The following is a 9,831-nucleotide window of genomic DNA, read 5'->3' on the forward strand; positions in this document are numbered from 1 at the left end:
TATTTGGCAAGGTTCTTTTAAGGTGACTTATGAGCTGACATAAGCCTGCATGGACCATATGAGGTGAACAGAAATTAGGGGAAAGCTCTTGACTTCAGGCTTAAATTTCAGCTGACTCTAAGCTCTCCCATAACACTTCCATTGGCTAAACTAGGCCAGTTTCAGGAGTGTTTCACAGGTCTCCTCACCTCCTGCACTAGGACACTGAATGTCCCGCAGTACAACACGATATGAAACTTTCCTAGCTGCGGACAGAACTGTTGCTCCTGGGAGGGAGAGACTGTTTTAGGTGTATACACTAGCTCTTTGCAGAGCTTTGCAAGGTTGCTTTCCTTTCTGAATTAACAGATCTTTCTGCATCTCTGTGTGTTTATCCTTCTGAGAGTCCTTTGAGGATGATGGTGAAGTGCCTTCATGCAGAAACACTAGCGCTAGGCTTTCCTGGTCACGGGCAAAGTGTGAAATCTCACTACAGTCAAAACCTGCTGTTCTTGCCCCATTTGGAGCCTGAGAGGTAGACTGGGCGTCCCATCTAGGTAACAGTCTAGGCAAAGAGCCCTATTGCCCAGGAGACTGTTAGGACAGGATTATCCCTTTCTCATGGGACAGGAGATGTGCCTTTATAGTGTTTCCTTCTGTCACTGGTTTGGTTTAGGGTTTTTTTTTAGCAACTTTTGTATCACCATCATATAGCACTACCATTTTTGGATTGGTACAGAGGGGCTGCATTCAAAATACGCATGATCAATCTGTTCTGCGTGCACAGGATGCTGGAGACCCTGTGGCCTCCTTGAAGTCTTATAAGTGACTAACTGAATGTTTCAAGATCAATGTTTGTGCTGAATGGACTAATGGGCAGCTGGGCTAATTTGTATACTTTAGCATACCTAAGACAAAAATTCCAAGTCTTCACAGACAGGGCTCAAACAAGTAGTTTCTTGCCGAAGCGCAGGCACTCTCCTGAGTCACTAGCTCTATATCTGCCCTCCTAGGGCATATCATTAATGGGCTGCTAAAGGTCTGGCCATTTTGTGGATTCTTTGCCTTAAGGTCATCTACTAGTTCCCAACACCTACAGGGCAACTTCCTCACTGAGTCATAACTAATCTCTGCAAGGATACCAGGAAAATCATGTTTTCTGGGTGGAATCCCACAGTTCTTGTTTTAAACACAGTCCAGTGTTAAAAGATTTTGTACTGACTAGGCTTTTCTAACAAATCTGACTGGTATCAAGACTCGTGAACAAGAACAAAATAACTTTATATTTTTAAGAGGATTATTTTGTATATACAAGCCATAGGAAAAATATGTTAAACCTCCCTCTCTGTTATCTAGTCCACCCAAGTGTTGCCGACATCTATGACATTCACTGTGGCGAGGTGGCCACCTTAACTGTTCCTGCTGCTCTTTGAGACATTATTGGGCTACCCAACTATCACCTTTGAATTAATTTCCAGGGTCCAAACCTTCACGTGTTTACCAGCTGGCCCAGTTTCTGTGATCACACCCTCTGGAATAAGCCTGTCTTCTCAGCAAGAAGCCTGGAGAACTCAGGATGGGGCAGGACACAAAGGCACCATACTCACGCACCACTTGTGGAGAACCCACTCACTCCTGAGCAGCAATCTTAAATTCTCTCTCTCTGGCTTCAGCACAACCAGTTTAAGCCAGTTAACTCCTTGTTTTCATACAATGGGCAGCTTGCAGAGTTTTTGCCGTGTTCAAAGGTGTGAAAATCCTCTTTATCAGACAGGGCTGGTTCACATGGCAAGGATTCTTTTGTGTTGGAGATGCAACAACAGGAAAGAAAATTAAACAAGGTAATGTTTTCGCTTATTGTAGAGGTAATACTAACTGTTGCAACATGTACATAGACACAAGTAGAAATTAAACAAAACCAGAGGCATTAGTAAAGGGGAAAATAAATGAAAATAATAATTAAAAAATCATTAGATATTTACAAACTTCCTGCCACAAAATCTGAATAAGGGAGGATGGTCTTGAAGTAAACTTTAAAAAATAAAACAGAAAATGGCAATACAACTCTCCCAGAACAATTACAACCAAGGTGATTCAGATACTTGTTATCTATGAGATTTGGTAGCAGTGTCAGAGCAAAAAATATTGGCAATATTAATCCAGACCAGATACAGGTGCATCTTGTCTCATAGCCAATATTTTTACTCTTTGAAGAAATGTTCTTGTAATATTTCATGTGTTCCTGAGTACTGCAGTACCCATATCTCTGCATGGTTTTCCAGCTATGCAGTCAATAGCTTTATGAAGGCAGGAGCAATAGATTAGTACTACTGGAGAGGGGATGCTTTGCATACAGTAGGACTAAGCGAATATAATCATGTGAAAAGTGGAATCTGCCTACAAACACAAAAAGGTGGAAAATACTTGTTTGAATGATAGAAAAAATTGGAAGGAAGGGAAATTCAGTCTAGCACAACAGACACATAAGCAAATGGTAGAACAAAGTCTGGGAACATGGCAAACTGTCCCAGACAGTGCTTTTTTTCTTGGCAAATGGACTGAGTAACGTAATTTTTCATGCCTTTTTCCGCCCTAACTTCTCTGTGGGTAATAAGAATACACAGTCTGAAATCTTGTTTAGTAGAACTAGCTAAGGAGTTACTATAATGCAAACCAATTGCTTGCTTTTAACAATTTTCAATACAAAAATGTTACAGAAAAATATGAATTGGCGGGAAGTAACTAAACTTTCAAACATATACAGCTTGACAACTTCAAAGCAACCTGAATTTTGATCAGTCAATTACTGTAAAGGTAATTACTTAATACACATAAAGACACCGCAGGAGAGTTGTATTTCCAAGTATCTCACATATTTACCAGTTCCTGCAGCTTGTATAGCTTTCCAAAATAATACTTACTCTGTTTTTTTTCATATTATCATTTCAGTTCCAGCATTCATGTGGCTCTACTGATATTGGGAAAGAAAATTAGTACAGACAAAACATGTTAATAACATTAACTCTCAGTTGATCTCCTTCCATTGCCTGCCTTCCATCTATGCTATATATTATGGGTTTTTTTTCTTCAAAGCCTGTGCAGACAGACGGTAAGATAGTCAGTATTTTCCAAAGAAATCCTGTAAGGCTTACTTGGTCAATGTCAGAAATAGTAATAAGCATAAGTTTTGTCAGCTTTGGATATTTATGAAAACATTGATTTCCCAAGGCCGTTTTCTACAGTGTGCATGCAATGCTGTCTAAGTGTTTTGTATTTTGCAGTTAAAACTTCTGACATCTTAAATCAAAACAGCAGTGAAGATAACAATCCTGGTTGGTGTTTGTTTTATGAGGACTGTTGCTGTTGCTGCTACATAAGTCTTTAGGAAAAGAGCTCCATCACCAGCAAAAACTCGTATTAACCGGCTTGTACTCCTTTCTCAGGATAGGTTCAAATTACCTTTTGAAACCTACTCACTGGATGGTTGTACAGCAGATTGATGACCTATGTCAAATCAGTCTCAGAGAAAACAAGTACTTCCAGCTGGCTTCTTTTGGCTTCATGTGAAATTTTTACATGTTTCAGTGTGGTTGGAATTGATTCTAAAGGTGATATAGAACCAGCAAGGAAAAGGTCAGTAATCAAGCAGTTAAACCAGCAAAAGAATTTCCTGTTCAAAAAGTTTTTTGCTTAATGCCAAAGTATTGGCAATTAAGTAGAGGTAGAATTGAAGCATCAATCTTTCACTTCTTAAAGGAAGACAGTAATGCCACATTTCTCATTATTCACCAGAAATGTTCTCTTTCCTCTTGCCACCTTCTCTAAAGATAAGAAATATTTTGGCTTTGTTTAATTTGCGCTTTCAAACACAAGACTTTACATAGGCAGCAGGCAAACAAACAGTTCTTTCTCAAGAATTTAATGTAGCCACTGAACCAGAATAAACCAATGAAGAGTCTGACCTAAATTAAGAACCATGAAAGAAGATGAAGAAATGTAAACACTTCAGTTATTAACGAGCAAACTGTAGTAAGCAGTAAGAGTTCCGTGTGTGTGATGTTTTACCACAGGTTAATAACTTTCATATGCATAGCTTCCTGAATGACAAGGAACTGCCAAAGTCCCCTTATTAGAAGTGTTTGTTCAGAAATACAATAATAGTTACTGAAATCTTCTATTTACATATGCAAACAGCTCTTTCTCATAATTGAAATTAAATATTTTTTTTTCTTGAGTTAATTGCTGGCTTGCTGAAGAATATCAACAGGTGAAAACTGAACTGCATTTTCACTTGCTTACAGCATGCCTGATTCAGTGAACTGGATCAGTATTTCGTTTGCGACCAATCAGTGATTAACAGTTTTCTGACTTCACCTGCACAGTTTATCATGGAATTAAAACAATGCCCAATTGTTGACAGAAATCAAGTACTCATACCTGCTGCAGGAACAGATCATAAAATCTTGCCTAGCTGCAGGTAAACATAAAAAGGACACTTTATTTTTACACTTTTATAAGAGATTAATCAACAAGAATCTAAGCACTTTTACAAATACTTGGTTAAATGTGAAAATAGCTGTACTCCTGATAATGCATACAACTAATGCCCCTTTACAGAGCATGAAATGGAGGCAGTTAGAAACAAGTTCACCAGTTATACAGCAAAGCTGGAGCTGAGCAAGTACTGAAAGTGAAAAAAACCCTAACTCCTTATTATTCAGACAAACAAAAGGCAATTCTTTTTGGATACTATTTATCTCTGGTTATCTCATGCAGGTATTCAGAAAGTTCAGCTGTTCAAAAGGTCTTGTTACTTTTTATTCCCTTCTGCTGCATAGAGTTATTACTGCATTAATGAATACCAGTGGTCTTCCTGAATCTATAAAAATGTTGCTAGTGAATATAAGATGTAATGAGGAATGTTGAATGTTTTGAAAAGTTCTAATAATTAAACTCTCAGTTGAGAAGATCTGTGTCCACAAAATCAAACTTAATTTTGCCCAAGATTGCATTTGGATTCAAAACATCACTTTTGGTTTCTATTAGAGAAAAAAAAAATCTTAATTTAAAGTTTATTGTCGTTTGTTTCTCTTTATTTTCCCAATCAGTATTTTTCTTTATGCATTGGCAAACTAAAAATATTTTATTTTAAATTCTACTGAAACACAGTTCTGCCACTAATTGTTTAAAACCAATTGCATAAGAATTGAGTCACTTCCCTTTTGCAAATTGATATTAAATAAAGTATTTTAAATGCAATTAAAAGTGTATTTGTGTAATTCATTTTATAAAAACAATGAGATAATCTGCATTGAAACCCAGATTCAGTGATGCAGTCTAGTTGCTCTAGGCCTGTTTGTTGGCACAAGAGTAACTATAAACCTGGTTTAACTGGCTGAGTAATTTGAATTTATGGCTGCTTTTTGTTACAAATTCAAGAGAAAGCTAACAATGAGATCTGTGAAAAACAAAAAAAAATCCCAAGTATTAGGAAAAACCCTGTACCATACACTGAAGTCGTCATTCCATCTCTGTGCCACAAAAGTAGCATTATTTTACTGCAGATAGCAGGTCAAATTATGTTCTGATGTAGGAAAATGCAGCTGTATTTGCATGGTAAACCCAGAAAAATCCAACAAACAGCAGTATTTGAATTTTTATTCTCTCGTTTTATGATAACAGAAAAGAAACCCACTGGAAAAAAAAATACATCTAAAATGAAGTTAAGCTCACTTATTCCTGACAGCTTCTTCCTCCTAGGAGAAAGCAAATAATTTCATAACTCTGAAACTTCTCTGTCCCTATACTAGAAAGCTAAATGGGACGACAAAAAAAAATATGACAACCAAGAAGAACTATTTGTGTAAGGCTTGAAATTCCTAAAAAAAAGTTACTGAAAGCCTGAGAAATAAGTGAGAATGTTCACGGGGACACACCTTTCTAATCTGCAGGCACTGAGACCCTGTCCTAGTTCCCAGATAACATGGTAATTGGTTTAAGGATTTGTGGCTTTTCAGCATATTTAGTTAATACTCTAACAAAGGAGTCCCTCCTGTTTCACAGGCATACAACAGTTAGGAAAAAAGATGACTTTTGAAGATGTCTGCCCATTTATTTTGATTTTCAAATATATCTGCAGCAAATGAATTTGTGTGTATTCTTGGTAATACCAGGAGATGCAAATATACTTCCAAAGTCAACACACATTTTGTTTATGTTTAGTTATTAAATGACTAATTAAGTTCTCAGGTTTGATGTAGTTTTATGGTGAGCGCATAACTGTCGTAATGTGTCAACTGCAAGAGCTCTCTCTCATGGTATCAACAAAAAAAATTGCGTAGAGGACTCCACCGCAGTAGGGCATAACGAGATCCCTGGTACTTAAAGCTGGGCTATGAAAACAAAGTAAGTGCTGAGTTGGGTGAGCCAGTTCCTCATCTGAATGTTGGACTTTTTTCAGTTGTGAGTTTTAGCACTGAGTTTCCCTGGAGACACTTCCAATTCTAGTTCTGTTGGTGTGGTAAAAGGAAGTCTTGTACTGTATTCCCAAAGTGGCAAGCGTAAGCTCATCCTGATATGCTTTGAGTAAGTACGTTCCGGTTTGGCTTTAGAGAGACCTTATCTCCCACTTCCCCGGGCTTTTTTGCATAGACTCTACACACAGAGGAGAAATTTCAAAAGTATGAAAGACAATGGAGCAAATGACATGTTGGGTATTAACAGAATAGGAAATGAACTGTGATGACAAAATGCCACAGAAGCAAAGCAAGTTATGATTAATGAGTGGGCAGAGTTATCTTAAAGAATAGAGTAAAGGAGGTGTCATAAGAAGCCGAAGATATCATGTGGTAGGATATACAATAGTAGGTAATGCCAGACACTTAAAAAAGATGGGTTTATTTTACTTGCTGAAATTCAGATGCTTAGCACTAGTCTACAATTTACTTATATACCTGGAAAAAAACCAAAAGAGAACATCCAAACATCCTCCCCCCTCCCCTGTACACACATAAATATGGGGGAGGAAGTGCCTTACCAAGCATTTAAACTATTAATATTTAAGTGAGAAAAAGATGTTTGAAGTAAGTGTGGGGATGAGCAGTGTTAGGCTGGGCTTTGTTAAAGTTCTCAGACACCTGGAATTTCAGGCAGTGAACTCTAGACTCCTCAGCAAGAGAAAATCCCTCTCCAGCAGAAGACTCTTTTGCCCTTCCCAAAGCATGGAACCACTCTGAAAAACAAGTCCCTGTCCTGATGTCTCCTTTAAAGGTTGCTTATAACCCATTAAACAAATGAATACTCAGCATCCGGTTACGCAAAAGCCAGCTTGCATTATTAAAACATAATAATATATATATACAACTATTTTGGAAGAGATTACAGGGCCACAAGGTAGCCCTCGACTGGCTGGACAGACCTGATAGCTTTTGCTGCCAAGAGGAAATAGTGTCCCCCTTCCCACCTCTGTTGCTCCTGCTTTCCTGTACTTTTGACCTTTGTTAGCAAGCTCAGTTAACCTTGGCGAATATTAACCCAGTAGAAAAAAAAGAAGTTTTTATTACCTTAGAGACCTGAAAGGCCAACCCTTTAGTGAGACAGACACAGGCTGAAGGAAGGGAGGAAAGAACTGGGGGGAAGAGAGTAGGAATGCACTGTTCACGGACCAGCTCATCCCTCTCTGAGAAGAAAAGGTGTTAATAGGAGTAATCAACAAGCTGCTGGCGTATGCCCAGATCTTCAAGTCTGTAACTAAGCAGAGCCTATTTGGTTTAATGGAGCTGCACTGAATCCTCCCCCCACAGCAGGTCTGGTGTTGTTTCATAGTGTATAAACCAATGAGGGTCCTTCCAAAGAGTTTAAAGCTTCTCTGGCAGAGGAGTACACTGCTCCCCAGCACAGCGTATTTGTTACCTGTTACTGTGTCCTTTGGCCCTTTTTCTTTTTTTTTTTTTTTTTTTTTTTTTTTTTTTTTTTTACAACACTGGAAATGAAGTAATACCTTAGAAGTGGTTACATATAGACAGAATCAACTTACAGAGGAACCAGCCTATATATTTTACATCTCCCTTTCTCCTTATGTGTAGCCGTTGTGCAAGACATTTGGATAAATCCAAAGTGAGATTGAGGATACTGTTGGAACGGGTCCAGAGGAGGACCACAAAGATGATCCAAGGGCTGGAGCACCTCCCATACAAGGACAGGCTGAGAGAGTTGGGCTTGTCCAGCCTGGAGAAGAGAAGGCTCCGGGAAGACCTTATAGTAGCCTTCAAGTATGTGAAGTAGGTCTACAAGAAAGCAGGGGAGGGACTTTTTACAAGCGCATGTATTAATAGGATGAGGGGGGAATGGCTTTAAATTGGAAGAGGGAAGATTTATATTAGACATTAGGAAGAAATCCTTTATGAGGGTGGTAAGGCACTGGATCAAGTTGTCCAGGGAAGTTGTGGATGCCCCATCCCTGAAAGCACTCAACACCAAGGTTGGGTGGGGCCTTGGGCAGCCACAATTAGTGGGAGGTGTCCCTGCCCATGGCAGGGGGGTTGGAAGTGGATGATCTTTAAGGTCACTTCCAATCCAAAACATTCTATGATTCTATGAAATTCATAAGCTCAAAACCTTTTGAAACATAGTTAGGTATCCTAAAACTAAGTAAGCTTTGTCTTGAGAGAGGAACCAGAGATAATCAGTATGGGAGTATGTAGCCTCCAAACAACTTTAAGACTAAAAATATGCAAATTTCCAAAACAGAGGAATGTTCAGGTACTCCTATAGAGCAGAACAGATCTTGAGGGATCTCTCCTTGTGGTCATGATACTAAACTAAAATTTGCAGGGTCGTTTATCTTTGTCTTGGTAAGGAAACTTAACAGGGAAACCTTGTAACCAGGTGCTCTGCTTTAAATCTGAAATATCTCTAAGCTCTGAAGAGCATTGACAGAGTTGCTGTATATTAAAGGTAGAGACATGCCATGCAGGCAGAAGCTTTAGAGAACCACAGAGGTGACAATGCAGTGTGTTTTGGTTGTGACTTGGGACGATCTTACGTTTTACTTCACATGAAATTTGAGATCTGATTCCTTCAACTGAACCCACACTGGAAAATTACCGAACCTCACTGATTCCTTTGGGGGAGAGCGTGAGCAGAAATAGCACTACAAAAAGGTTCAGCCAAAAAGCCCAATATAATGTTTAAAGATGTTCCAACCAATGCTCCTTCTGTTTTCGTACTAAAGGCTCTGAAGATACGTAGCTGTCTTTGAAAAAATACATAGAGCTGGAAAAATACTGAAGGTATGATTTTGGCTTCTTGGTACACTTGATATAGTGTATGATTGCATTTGAAAACACAATTAAAACTCAAACACTTGTCATGCCAATCTTGTGTACTTTACTTATCTATAGTCTTAGTACAGAGATGTTAAGTGTAGCATGCAGCAATACTGTACCCGATTTCAAACTATTATGAGAAGTGAGTGAAATTTATTCACTTTTCCAGTTGTACTCTGAGATTTTGGAATGTAAGTTCACCTTTTTTTTTTTTTTTTTTTTTTTTTTTTTTTTTTTTTTGTAGTGGGGCTCAGCTTTAGCAGAGAAAAACCTCACTCATTTGTAGATGTGCTTTACAGGAGAGCTACTACCAGTCACCTCAGCGTTATAAGCAACACAACTGAGATTGTGGTTTGTTATTTTTTTCAGAATGCCCCTAACTAGCAAAAGAAAGGAAGTAATTTCCCTGGGCTGTGTATTTAGCAGCAACCTTTATCAGCTCCTCACCTGCCCTGTTTAGGGAAGCGTTGTGGCTTCTTATTTCCTTGCAACACCCTGAAACGGAGGTTAAAGAAGACTGTTGTTT

This window comes from Cuculus canorus, chromosome 1 (genome assembly GCF_017976375.1).
Source record: "Cuculus canorus isolate bCucCan1 chromosome 1, bCucCan1.pri, whole genome shotgun sequence".
NCBI classification, from domain to species: Eukaryota; Metazoa; Chordata; class Aves; order Cuculiformes; family Cuculidae; genus Cuculus; species Cuculus canorus.